Below are 15,313 nucleotides of genomic sequence, written 5' to 3'. Positions count from 1 at the left end.
TAGCCTTTGTTGTAAAGCTAGTTTGGTGGTGCTGAATTCTCTTAGCTTTTCCTTGTCTGTAAAGGTTTTAATTTCTCCATCGAATCTGAATAAGATCCTTGCTGGGTAGAGTAATCTTAGTTGTAGGTTTTTCTCCTTCATCACTTTAAATAAGTCCTGCCACTCCCTTCTGGCTTGCAGAGTTTCTGCTGAAAGGTCAGCTGTTAATCTATGGGGATTCCCTTGTGTGTTCTTTGTTGTTTTTCTCTTGCTGTTTTAAATATTTTTTCTTTGTATTTAATATTTGGTAGTTTGATTAATATGTGTATTGGCATATATCTCCTTGGATTTATCCTGTATGGGATTCTCTGTTCTTCCTGGCCTTGATTAACTATTTCCTTTCCCATATTGGGGAAGTTTTCAACTATAATCACTTCAAATATTTTCTCAGTCCCTTTCTTTTTCTCTTCTTCTTCTGGGACCCCTATAATTAGAATGTTGGTGTGTTTAATGTTGTCCCAGAGGTCTCTGAGACTGTCCTCAATTCTTTTCATTCTTTTTTCTTTATTCTGCTGTGCAGTAGTTATTTCCACTATTTTATCTTCCAGGTCAGTTATCCGTTCTTTTGCCTCGGTTATTCTGCTATTGATCCCTTCTAGGGAATTTGTAATTTCATTTATTGTTTTGTATATCACTGTTTGTTTGCTCTTTAGTTTTTCTAGGTCCTTGTTAAAAGTTTCTTGTATTTTCTCTCTTCTATTTCCAAGATTTTGGATAATCTTTACTATCATTATTCTGAATTCTTTTTCAGGTAGACTGCCTATTTTCTCTTCATTTGTTAGGTGTGGCGGGTTTTTGCCTTGCTCCTTCATCTGCTGTGTGTTTTTCTGTCTTCTCATTTTGCTTAACTTACTGTGTTTGGGGTCTCCTTTTCACACGCTGCACATTCGTAGTTCCTGTTGTTTTTGTGTCTGTTCCCAGTGGCTAAGGTTGGTTCAGTGGGTTTTGTAGGCTTCCTGGTTGAGGGGACTAGTGCCTGTGTTCTGGTGGATGAGGCTGGATCTTGTCTTTCTGGTGGGCAGGTCCACGTCTGCTGGCATGTTTTGGGGTGTCTGTGGCCTTATTATGATTTTAGGCAGCCTCTCTGCTAATGGATGGGCTTGCGTTCCTGTCTTGCTTGTTGTTTTGCATAGGGTGTCCATCACTGTAGCTGCTGTGTATTGAGTGAAGCTGGGTCTTGGCATTGAGATGGAGATCTCCGGGAGATTTTCACCATTTGATATTACGTGGAGCTGGGAGGTCTCTTGTGGACCAGTGTCCTCAACTTGCCTCTCCCACCACAGAGGCACAGCCCTAATGCCTGGCTGGAGCACCAAGAGCCTTTCATCCACACAGCTCAGAATAAAAGGGAGAAAAAATAGAAAGAAAGCAATAAAATAAAATAAAATAAAGTTATTAAAATAAAAAATAATTATTAAGAAAAAAATTTTTTTAAGTAAAACAAGACAAAAACGGACAGATAGAACCCTAGGACCAATGGTAAAAGCAAAGCTATACAGAAATATCACGCACAGACACATACACATAGACACTCACAAAAAGAGAAAAGGGGGAAAATATATGTATATTTTTGCTCCCAAAGTGCTCCTCCTCAATTTTGAGATGATTCGTTGTCTATTCAGGTATTCCACAGATGCAGGGTACATCAAGTTGATTGTGGAGATTTAATCCTCTGCTCCTGAGGATGCTAGGAGAAATTTCCTTTTCTTTGTTCGCACAGCTCTCAGGGTTCAGCTTTGGATTTGGACCCGCCTCTGCATGTAGGTCGCCTGAGGGCATCTGTTCTTTGCTCAGACATGACGGGGTTAAAGGAGCAGTTGATTCCGCGGCTTTGGCTCACTCAGTCCGGGGGGAGGGAGGAGTACGGATGCGGGGCGAGCCTGCGGTGGCAGAGGCTGGCCTGACGTTGCAGCAGCCTGAGGCACGCTGTTCATTCTCCGGGGAGGTTGTTCCTGGATCACGGGACCCTGGCAGTGGCGGGCTGCACAGGCTCCCAGGAGGGGAGGTGTGGATAGTGACCTGTGCTCGCACACAGGCTTCTTGGTGGCGGCAGCAGAAGCCTTAGCATCCCATGCCCATCTCCGGGGTCCGCGCTGATAGCCGTGGCTCATGCCTGTCTCTGGAGCTCCTTTAAGAGGCGCTGTTCATCTCTCCTCGTGCACCAGGAAACAAAGAGGGAAGAAAAAGTCTCTTGCCTCTTCGGCAGGTCCAGACTTTTCCCTGGACTCCCTCCCGGGTAGCCGTGGTGCACTAACCCCTTCAGGCTGTGTTCACGCTGCCAACCCCAGTCCTCTCCCTGGGATCCGACCGAAGCTGGAGCCACAGCTCCCAGCCCCCACCCCTCCCGGTGGGCGAGCAGATAAGCCTCTCCGGCTGGTGAGTGCTGATCGGTACCAATCCTCTGTGCGGGAATCTCTCCCCTTTGCCCTCCACACCCATTGCTGTGCTCTCCTCCACGGCACCGAAGCTCCCCCGCCAACCGCCACCTGCAGTCTCAGCCCGCGAAGGGGTTTCCTAGTGTGTGGAAACCTTTCCTCCTTCACAGCTCCCTCCCAGAGGTGCAGGTCCCATCCCTGTTCTTTTGTCTCTGTTTATTCCTTTACCCTACCCAGGTACGTGGGGAGTTTCTTGCCTTTTGGGAGGTCTGAGGTCTTTTGCCAGCGTTTAGCAGGTGTTTTATAGGAGCTGTTCCACATGTACATGTAGTTTTGATGTATTTGTGGAGAGGAAGCTGATCTCCATGTCCTACTCTTCTGCCACTTTGAAGCTCCTCCTCCCAATTTATTTTTAAAGATAAAAATCTCACATACATATTTCCCCCCTTCACAATTAAATTATGTCTTTGTTTTAAAATCTATACACTTTAGTTGGTCTCTTTTGTAAAAACTATATCCAAAAAGTAAAGCAATTCTATATTATTGGGGTATTGTGCACACATAGGTATCACAATAAAAGTTTCATCTCCTACATAAACAAAATATGTATGTTGTTACAAATTTTTCATTCCTCTTCTTGAACTTAGACCTTGTGATAGTCTATTTAAAACATCTCATGCATTCATTCTTTTATGTCTCTTTGTTCATTCTAGACCTTAAAGACATTTCTACACAAATCATTTAAACTTCTCAGTTTTTGTTCCCCTCTATTAGTCCTTATTTTCCAAAATAACCAATGATTTTAATCTCTTGTGACCTCCTTTTTGGTTCTCTCCACTGATTTCCATTTGCAAAGTGTAAATTGATAAAGGTATGTAAGATGCATGAATGATAAATAGCTAGATGCTACATGAATGGTGTATATAGCTGCTGGATTCATAATCTAATACATATACATGCATATATGCCTGTATGTATGTTTATAAGCATATATATGTATAAACATCTTTGTATAGAGAGAATATATAAATGTAATCTTCCATCCCTCTTTAACCTCAACTGGATGCCAGATATCAGTAATCTTTTTTCTTGAATCAAAAAGTGAGTTTGAAAAAAATTATACTTGTCTATTTTCTCCTCTGCTGAGCATAGTTTAACATATTTTAACATAGCATAAGAGCACAAAATAAAGTGAGCAAATGGAAGAGGAAAGATTTTTTTAAATGCAAATTAAGATATTCCTTTTTTTTTTCTTTTTACCAACTGTACATGTTATTTTCATCTCCTACACTAATCTTCTGATCTTCTATCCTGATTTCATGAAGAATGGGGCTGAGGCAACATGGAGGAGTCTAAGATAATACACTCAAGCTAGTGATGAGTTTCTGTGTTTTCTACCATATGTTTTACACTTCTCTTCTGGGGTAGGGAAAGACTCCTCCTGTAATTTCCTCACTATAAAGATATTCTTAATCTTCAAGATACAATCGTGATATTTATTACATGATTCAAGAAGGGTCAGAAGGACAGTATAACATATTTATGATGTTTTTAAAAAACATGACAAATAGACATCAGGATTGGAAAAAATTAGGCAGGTTGGGAGAGCATATATGAAGACCCTGATGAAGGAAGAAAATTAGAACTAAGGAAAAGCTAGGGAATAAGTACAAGCATGGTGGGAGACATTTGGGCATTGTTACACTAAGAACTATGGGAAACTACTTGTATTAGCCAGGCTTCTCCAAAGAAACTGAACAAATACAATATAGATAGATGATAGGTAAATTTATAGTGAAGGATTGGCTCACATTTATGAAGCTTAAGTTCCATGATCTGCTGTCTGCACACTGGAGGGCAATTAAAAACAATGGTAGAGCTCCAATCTAAACCCAAAGGCCTGAGAACCAGGGAAGCCAATGGTGTAAGTCTCAATCCAAGTCCAAAAGCCAGAGGACGAGGAGCACCAATATGAGAGGGCAGGAGAAGACAGAGGTCTCAGCTCAATCACAGAGAACAAATTCACCCTTTCTCTGACTTTTTGTTCTATTTGGGTCCTAACAGGTTGGGTGAAACTCACCCACATCAGTGAGGGTGATCTTCCATACTTAGTCTAGTGATCAAACACTAATCTCTTCTGGAAACACCTTCATAGACACACCTAGAAGTAATGTTTTAGAAGGTATTATTTAGACAGTCAAATTTACATGTAAAATTAACCATCAGACTACTGAATGTTTTTCTGAGTAAAGTAATAGGCTCATATGTTGATTTGAATGCTATGGAATTGCTTGGAAACTATCTTTAGTCTATTATGTTTCCAATTTGAGAAAGTCTAACAAACTTAGCTGAGTAGAGAGTTTACTTTCTAATCTCTGGAGTAGTAAGGGTATCAATGATTTCAATAATACTTAGCCCTATAATAAGATTCCTACTCACATGCTCATCATGATTTAACAAAGTTTTAATCAGAATCATGGGTTTGGCTTTAGCCAACCAATAATATGCTGATGATAGCTGAAGGTACCAGAAGTTGTGACTGGACTTATTACATTCATAAATGTATATACAAGTTTAAATGGTCCTTCTCCTCAATACTTACTGATTGTGTTGGTATGATATTTTGAACACTATATTTAAGTGCTAGGGGGAAAAATGAGGAAAGAGTGCATGCCTACAAAAACAATACAGTCTATTGGCTGAGAAAGTTCAGAATAAGAAATATAATAAAACAATAGAAGAGGATCAATGCAGAGGCTACAGGAGACTATGAGAGGGGCACAAAACCCAGGTTATGGGGTTAGTAAATGTTCTCGGGTTAGTAAAGGTTCTCTACAGGAAGTAATTTTGAATCAATTTATTCAGCTAATGAGGAATACTGTAGATGAAGAAGGAAGAGGAGAAAATTGAGACACTAGGATCAATGTTTAAAAGGAAAAAATGTGGCATATTTTGAGAAGAGCAGGTAATTTCACATTAATGGGCTGCAAATGAAAAGAGGAACAAGATTATCTTTCTGTTGAGTAATTAGGAAGAGCAATGTATCTTGAGAAGACAAGCAACAGAATATACCATTTCATTTAGATTGCAGGCCCTTATTATAGGACTGATGGGTATGAAAACAAATGCTATATTTAGAATAATGACCAAAAACTACATAGTCAAACTGGTTATTATTTAACTTCATAAGAACGGTCTGTTTTGCTTTATATCCATACTATATAAATTCAGTTATCTATGGATTGTTATATGAACTTATTATAATGATTTTTGAAAATGATTTTAAAATTGCATGCTCTATGAAAAATTCAGAATAGTAGGTGGTTAGAATATTAGCTGTGTTTTTTATATTATATATAATTCATTTGTTTCAATAATATGTAGTTCAGCCTCCCGTGAGCTCTAGGAATATAAAATGGCTCATTTAACATAGTTAGTTAAAATATATTTATAGAACTATTATATTTGTGGCCATTTTAAAATATAGTCAGTATTAAAAGCTTGTTAACAGAATCATGAGTAGAAATTTGGCTTGTCTTTTATTCTGTGAAAAGATGAAAAAGAAACAATGCATAGGAAACATTTTCTAACATATACACAAATAGAAATTTAATCTAACTGGAGGGATATCCCTTAGAAATCATGATAAGCCTATTTAATGTTCTAGAAACAAATATTGAATGAGATTCTCTATGCTCTTGGAAGCAAAAAAGATTTTCCCCACAATCTCACTGCTTTGATGCTTTATCACCAATGCCCAAACATCATTTTCTCCTCTACTATAGTAGTAAAATACTGACTTTCCAAGCTTTTCTGATTGATAGGGGTGGGCCAAGTGTCATAGCTCTGGATAATATGGTATAAGAAGAAACTTTCTGGGGAATGTCTTGCAGAATTAAAAAAATTTTTCCTTCCTAACCAGGAAAAAAGACAAGGCTGGCTTGTCCTATTGCTTTTCTCCTTTCTGGCTTCAACCCAAATGTGATGCAGCATCATGCACAAGGACAAAGGTATGGTAAGTATATATTTAATGTTATAAGAAACTGCCCAACTATTTCCCAAAGAAATTGCACCATTTCACATCCACACTAGCAATGTATGATAGTTATAGTTGCTCGCCATTCTTGAGAACACTTGGTATTTTCAGTATTTTCCAAATTTTCTATTTTAGTTATTCTACTGGGTATTTGAAAATAACCCATAGTGGTTTTAATTTGTTATTCCCTAATGACTAATGGTTTAGAGCATCTTTTCATGGACTTTTTGGTTAAGTGCATGTTTTTAAATATTTTGTCCACTTTTTAATTGAGTGGCTTGAATTATTACTGAGTGGTATATGTTACTTACATATTTTGCTATGAACATTCTTGTGCGAGTCTTTTTGTGAATATATATATATATATATATATATATATATATTTGTTTATTTGTTTATTTCTCTTGGATAAATACCTGGAATTGTAATTGCTGGTCACAGAGTAAATGCACATTTAGATTTAGAAGAAACTGATAGCATAATTTTCCAAGGTGGTGTTCCAGATAATTCTCCATGGGTTTCTCACATTTTTGCATTTTTTCCAGCAAAGACAATGAGAGCCTTTGTTCCAGACTGTCTTTTATATCTTTATGTATATAAAGATATACATATGTGTGTGTGTATATATATGTGTGTAGGTATGTGTGTGTGTGTGTGTATAAAGACCTTAAAGATAGAGTTCACTCTCCCCCCAGATTCACTGATTATTCAATATGAAAATATGTCTTCCTTAGGGGCAGAGGTCAGTCAGGCTTAGTGTACATCATAAAATAATTAAGTTCCCTAAGTTTGTAAATTCCTTAGTTGTGATACAACCCACTGGGCCCATCCATCTGGATCTCTGCATTGTTTTCACAGACTCGGTGGGCAGAGAAAACTTATGTAAACATGATTCTCATGCTGCTTGCTGTGCCATGAGTAATAGAGTAATTTATGTATGATGCAAGAATCTCACATTTTCTGCTAGCATGCAAGAAACAGTAAAATGCTAAAATGTTATATTGCAAGTTATGGTAAATCTCAGACTATTCTTAGTTCTTGATAATTGGCTATACTGTTTTACACTCTAACACATGCATAACAGTACTGAATATTATATATTCTTCCCCAAATTTGATGTTGTTTAATGTAATTTTAAATATTTAAACTAGATAAAAATTCTAAGTTGATATCTTTATTATTAAAGCCTTAAATTTTTCATTGTCATTGTTTCTAACAATAAGACCAGTCATTTCATCATGGTATCCTTGTATGTAACATCCAAATACAGGAGGTAAGTTTCTTGACATTGGTCTTGTCAATGATTATTTTGGATTTGATATCAAAAGCTAAGGCAACAATAACAAACATAAAGAAATGAGAATACATCAATCTAAAAATCTTCTGCTTAGCAAAGGAAACCATCAACAAAATGAAAAGGAAATCTATGGAATGGGAAAAAATATGTGTAATACATACATCTGATAAGTGGTTAATATCCAAAATATACAAGAAACTTATAAATTCAGTAGCAAAAACTCCCAAACAACTCAATTAAAAATGGGCAGAGGATCTGAATAGAAACTTTTCCCAAAAAGACATGCAAATGGCCAATGAGTACATGAAAAGATTCTGAACATCACTAATCATGCAGGAAATACAAATCAATACCACAATGAGATATCATCTCACATCACTGGGATGGCTATTATCAAAAAGACAAGAGATAACAAATGATGGTGAGGATGTGGGGAAAAGAGAACACTGGTGCACTGTTGGTTGGAATGTAGATTGGTACAGCCACTATGGAAAAAACTATGGAGGCTCCTCAGTAAATTAATAATAGAGCTACCGAACTCCTACAGAACACCTACTGAATGCTGGCAGAAGACCTCAGACCTCCCAAAAGGCAAGAAACTCCCCACGTACCTGGGAAGGGCAAAGCGGAGAGATTCCCGCACAGAGGATCAGTGCAAACCGGCACTCACCAGCCCGAAAGGCTTGTCTGCTCGCCCACCGGGGTGGGCGGCGCTAGAAGCTGAGGCTCGGGCTTCGGTCAGAGCGCAGGGAGAGGACTGGGGCTGGCGGCGAGAACTCAGCCTGAAGAGGGCTGGTGTGCCACAGCTAGCCGAGAGGGAGTCCGGGAAAACTCTGAAGCTGCCGAAGAGGCAAGAGACTATTTCTTCCCTCTTGGTTTCTTGCTGCGCGAGGAGAGGGGATTAAGAGCGCTGCTTAAAGGAGCCCCACAGACAGGTGCAAGCCGCGGCTGAAAGCGCAGAGCCCAGAGACGGGCGTGGGACACTGGGGCTGCTGCTGCCACCGCCAAGAGGCCTGTGTGCAAGCGCAGGTCACAGTCCATGCCGCCCTTCCGGGGGCCCGTCACTGCCGGGGTCCCGGGATCCAGAGACAGCTTCCCTGGGAGAACGCACGGCGCACCTCGGGCTGGTGCAACGTCACGCCGGCCTCTGCCGCTGCAGGCTCGCCCCACACTCCGTGCCCCTCGCTCCCCCCCGGCGTGAGTGAGCCAGAGTCACCGAAGCGGCTGCTCCATTAACCCTGTCCTGTCTGAGCGAAGAACAGATGCCCTCCAGCGACCTACACGCAGAGGCGGGGCCAAATCCAAAGCTGAAACCCGGGAGGTGTGGGAACAAAGAAGAGAAAGGGAAATCTGTCCCAGCAGCCTCAGAAGCAGTGGATTAAAGCTCCACAATCAACTTGATGTACCCTGCATTTGTGGAATACCTGAATAGACAACAAATCATCCCAAATTGAGGAGCCAGGAGTCAGTGCTGTGCCTCTGAGGTGGGAGAGCCAACTTCAGGACACTGGTCCACAAGAGACCTCCCAGCTCCACATAATATCAAACGGCGAAAATCTTCCAGAGATCTCCATCCCAACACCAGCACCCAGCTTCACTCAACGACCAGCAAGCTACAGTGCTGGACACCCTATGCCAAACAACTAGCAAGACAGGAACACAACGCCACCCATTAGCAGAGAGGCTGCCTAAAATCATAAAAAGTCCACAGACACCACAAAACACACCACCAGACGTGGACCTGCCCACCAGAAGGACAAGATCCAGGCTCATCCACCAGAACACAGGCACTAGTCCCCTCCACCAGGAAGCCTACACAACCCACTAAACCAACCTTAGCCACTGGGGACAGACACCAAAAACAACGGGAACTACGAACCTGCAGCCTGCAAAAAGGAGACCCCAAACACAGTAACATAAGCAAAATGAGAAGACAGAAAAACACACAGCAGGAGAAGGAGCAAGATAAAAACCCACCAGACCTAACAAATGAAGAGGTAATAGGCAGTCTACCTGAAAAAGAATTCAGAATAATGATAGTAAAGATGATCCAAGATTCTATTTCCAAGATGCAAAATCTTGGAAATAGAATAGACAAAATGCAAGAAACAGTTAACAAGGACCTAGAAGAACTAAAGATGAATCAAGCATCGATTAAAAACACAATAAATGAAATAAAAAATACTCTAGATGGGATCAATAGCAGAATAACTGAGGCAGAAGAACGGATAAGTGAGGTGGAAGATAAAATAGTGGAAATAACTGCTGCAAAGCAAAATAAAGAAAAAAGAATGAAAAGAACAGAGGACAGTCTCAGAGACCTCTGGGACAACATTAAATGTACCAACATTTGAATTATAGGGGTTCCAGAAGAAGAAGAGAAAAAGAAAGGGACTGAGAAAATATTTGAAGAGATTATAGTTGAAAACTTCCCTAATATGGGAAAGGAAATAGTTAATCAAGTCCAGGAAGCACAGAGAGTCCCATACAGAATAAATCCAAGGAGAAATATGCCAAGACACATATTAATCAAACTGTCAAAAATTAACCACAAAGAAATCATATTAAAAGCAGCAAGGGAGAAACAACAAATAACACACAAGGGAATCCCCATCAGGATAACAGCTGATCTCTCAGCAGAAACTCTACAAGCCAGAAGGGAGTGGCAGGACATAATTAAAGTGATGAAGGAGAAAAACCTGCAACCAAGATTACTCTACCCAGCAAGGATCTCATTCAGATTTGATGGAGAAATTAAAACGTTTACAGATAAGCAAAAGCTGAGAGAGTTCAGCACCACCAAACCAGCTTTACAACAAATGCAAAAGGAACTTCTCTAGGCAAGAAACACAGCAGAAGGAAAAGACCTACAATAACGAACCCAAAACAATTAAGAAAATGGGCATAGGAACACACATATCAATAATTACCTTAAATGTAAATGGACTAAATGCTCACACCAAAAGACACAGATTGGCTGAATGGATACAAAAACAAGACCCATATATATGCTGTTTACAAGAGACCCACTTCAGACCTAGAGACACATACAGACTGAAAGTAAGGGGATGGAAAAAGATATTCCATGCAAATGGAAACCAAAAGAAAGCTGGAGTAGCAATTCTCATATCAGACAAAATAGACTTTAAAATAAAGACTATTAGAAGAGACAAAGAAAGACACTACATAATGATCAAGGGATTGATCCAAGAAGAAGATATAACAATTGTAAATATTTATGCACCCAACATAGGAGCACCTCAATACATAAGGCAAATACTAACAGCCATAAAAGGAGAAATCGACAGTAACACAATCATAGTAGGGGACTTTAACACCCCACTTTCACCAATGGACAGATCATCCAAAATGAAAATAAATAAGGAAACACAAGCTTTAAATGATACATTAAACAAGATGGACTTAATTGATATTTATAGGACATTCCATCCAAAAACAACAGAATACACATTTTTCTCAAGTGCTCATGGAATATTCTCCAGGATAGATCATATCTTGGGTCACAAATCAAGCCTTGGTAAATTTAAGAAAATTGAAATTGTATCAAGTATCTTTTCTGACCACAATGCTATGAGACTAGATATCAATTACAGGAAAAGAGCTGTAAAAAATACAAACACATGGAGGCTAAACAATACACTACTTAATAACAAAGTGATCACTGAAGAAATCAATAAGGAAATTAAAAAATACCTAGAAACAAATGACAATGGAGACACGATGACCCAAAACCTATGGGATGCAGCAAAAGCAGTTCTAAGAGGGAAGTTTATAGCAATACAATCCCACCTTAAGAAACAGGAAACATCTCGAGTAAACAACCTAACCTTGCACCTAAAGCAACTAGAGTAAGAAGAACAAAAACATCCCAAATTTAGCAGAAGGAAAGAAATCATAAAAATCAGATCAGAAATAAATGAAAAAGAAATGAAGGAAACGATAGCAAAGATCAATAAAACTAAAAGCTGGTTCTTTGAGAAGATAAACAAAATTGATAAACCATTAGCCAAACTCATCAAGAAAAAAAGGGAGAAGACTCAAATCAATAGAATTAGAAATTTAAAAGGAGAAGTAACAACTGACACTGCAGAAATACAAAAGATCATGAGAGATTACTATAAGCAACTCTATGACAATAAAATGGACAACCTGGAAGAAATGGACAAATTCTTAGAAATGCACAACCTGCCAAGACTGAACCAGGAAGAAATAGAAAATATGAACAGACCAATCACAAGCACTGAAATTGAACCTGTGATAAATAATCTTCCAACAAACAAAAGCCAAGGACCAGATGGCTTCACAGGCGAATTCTATCAAACATTTAGAGAAGAGCTAACACCTATCCTTCTCAAACTCTTCCAAAATATAGCAGAGGGAGGAACACTCCCAAACTCATTCTACGAGGCCACCATCACCTTGATACCAAAACCAGACCAGGATGTCACAAAGAAAGAAAACTACAGGCCAATATCACTGATGAACATAGATGCAAAAATCCTCAACAAAATACTAGCAAACAGAATCCAACAGCACATTAAAAGGATCATACGCCATGATCAAGTGCGGTTTATTCCAGGAATGCAAGGATTCTTCAATATACGCAAATCAATCAACGTGATACACCATATTAACAAATTGAAGGAGAAAAACCATATGATCATCTCAATAGATACAGACAAAGCTTTCGACAAAATTCAACACCCATTTATGATAAAAACCCTCCAGAAAGTAGGCATAGAGGGAACTTTCCTCAACATAATAAAGGCCATATATGACAAACCCACAGCCAGCATCATCCTCAATGGTGAAAAACTGAAACCATTTCCACTAAGATCAGGAACAAGACAAGGTTGCCCACTCTCACCACTATTATTCAACACAGTTTTGGAAGTTTTAGCCACAGCAATCAGAGAAGAAAAGGAAATAAAAGGAATCCAAATCAGAAAAGAAGAAGTAAAGCTGTCACTGTTTGCAGATGCCATGATACTATACATAGAGAATCCTAAAGATGCTACCAGAAAACTACTAGAGCTAATCAGTGAATTTGGTAAAGTAGCAGGATACAAAATTAATGCACAGAAATCTCTGGCATTCCTATATACTAATGATGAAAAATATGAATGTGAAATCAAGAAAACACTCCCATTTACCACTGCAACAAAAAGAATAAAATATCTAGGAATAAACCTACCTAAGGAGACAAAAGACCTGTATGCAGAAAATTATAAGATACTGATGAAAGAAATTAAAGATGATACAAATAGATGGAGAGATGTATCATATTCTTGGATCGGAAGAATCAACATTGTGAAAATGACTCTACTACCCAAAGCAATCTACAGATTCAATGCAATCACTATCAAACTACCACTGGCATTTTTCACAGAACTAGAACAAAAAATTTCACAATTTGTATGGAAACACAGAAGACCCCAAATAGCCAAAACAATCTTGAGAACAAAAAAGTGAGCTGGAGGAATCAGGCTCCCTGACTTCAGACTATACTACAAAGCTACAGTAATCAAGACAGTGTGGTACTGGCACAAAAACAGAAAGATAGATCAATGGAACAGGATAGAAAGCCCAGAGATAAACCCACACACATATGGTCACCTTATCTTTGATAAAGGAGGCAGGAATGTACAGTGGAGAAAGGACAGCCTCTTCAATAAGTGGTGCTGGGAAAACTGGACAGGGACATGTAAAAGTATAAGATTAGATCACTCCCTAACACCATACACAAAACTAAGCTGAAAATGGATTAAAGACCTAAATGTAAGGCCAGACACTATCAAACTCTTAGAGGAAAACATAGGCAGAACACTCTATGACATAAATCACAGCAAGATCCTTTTTGACCCACCTCCTAGAGTAATGGAAATAAAGACAAAAATAAACACATGGGACCTAATGAAACTTAAAAGCTTTTGCACAGTAAAAGAAACCATAAACAAGACCAAAAGACAACCCTCAGAATGGGAGAAAATATTTGCAAATGAAGCAACTGACAAAGGATTAATCTCCAAAATTTATAAGCAGCTCATGCAGCTCAATAACAAAAAAACAAACAACCCAATCCAAAAATGGGCAGAAGACCTAAATAGACATTTCTCCAAAGAAGATATACAGACTGCCAACAAACACATGAAAGGATGCTCAACATCTTTACTCATTAGAGAAATGCAAATCAAAACTACAATGAGATATCATCTCACACCAGTCAGAATGGCCATCATCAAAAAATCTAGAAACAATAAATGCTGGAGAGGGTATGGAAAAAAGGGAACACTCTTGCACTGCTGGTGGGAATGTGAATTGGTATAGCCACTATAGAGAACGGTATGGAGGTTCCTTAAAAAACTACAAATAAAACTACCATATGACCCATCAATCCCACTACTGGGCATATACCCTGAGAAAACCATAATTCAAAAAGAGTCATGTACCAAAATGTTCATAGCAGCCCTATTTACAATAGCCTGGAGATGGAAACAACCTAAGTGTCCATCATTGGATGAATGGATAAAGAAGATGTGGCACATATATACAATGGAATATTACTCAGCCATAAAAAGAAACAAAATTGAGCTATTTGTAATGAGGTGGATGGGCCTGGAGTCTGTCATACAGAGTGAAGTAAGTCAGAAGGAGAAAGACAAATACTGTATGCTGACACATATATATGGAATTTAAGACAAAAAATGTAATGAAGAACATAGGGGTAAGACAGGAATAAAGTCACAGACCTACTAGAGTATGGACTTGAGGATATGGGGAGGGGGAAGGGTAAGCTGTGACAAAGCGAAAGAGCGTAATGGACATATATACACTACCAAACGTAAGGTAGATAGCTAGTGGGAAGCAGCTGTATAGCATAGGGAGATCAGCTCGGTGCTTTGTGACCTCCTGGAGGGGTGGGATAGGGAGGGCGGGAGGGAGACGCAAAAGGGAGGGGATATGGGAACATATGTATATGTATAACTGATTAAATTTGTTTAAAAAAAATTAAAAAAATAATAGAGCTATCATATGATCCAGCAACCTTACTTTTGATGATATTATCAAAGGAAACAAAATCATTATCTGGAAGAGATATCTGTACTCCATGTTCACTGCAGCATTATTCACAATAGCCAAGGTATGGAAACAACTTAATTGTCCATCAACAGATGAATGCATTAAGAATGTGATACACACACACACACACACACACACACACACACATGCACAGGAATACTATTCAGCCTTCAAAAAGAAGGAAATCATGTTATTTGCAATAACATGGATGATCATGGAGAGCATTATGCTAATTGAAATATGCCACACAAAGTCAAATACTGCATGGTATCACTTATCCATGGAATCAAATAAAAGTTGATCTCATAGAAACAGAGGTGGAAAAGTGATTGCCAGAAGCTAGGGAGAGGTTGGTAAAAAGGGATAAACTTTCACTTATAATATATATAAGGTCTGAATATCTAATATATACCCTGGTGGCTATAATTGATAACACTGTATTATATAATTATAATTTGCTAAGAA

This window comes from Mesoplodon bidens, assembly GCF_964165515.1.
Source record: "Mesoplodon bidens genome assembly, chromosome: 5".
Taxonomy (NCBI): Eukaryota; Metazoa; Chordata; class Mammalia; order Artiodactyla; family Ziphiidae; genus Mesoplodon; species Mesoplodon bidens.
This window is presented reverse-complemented; position numbering follows the sequence as displayed.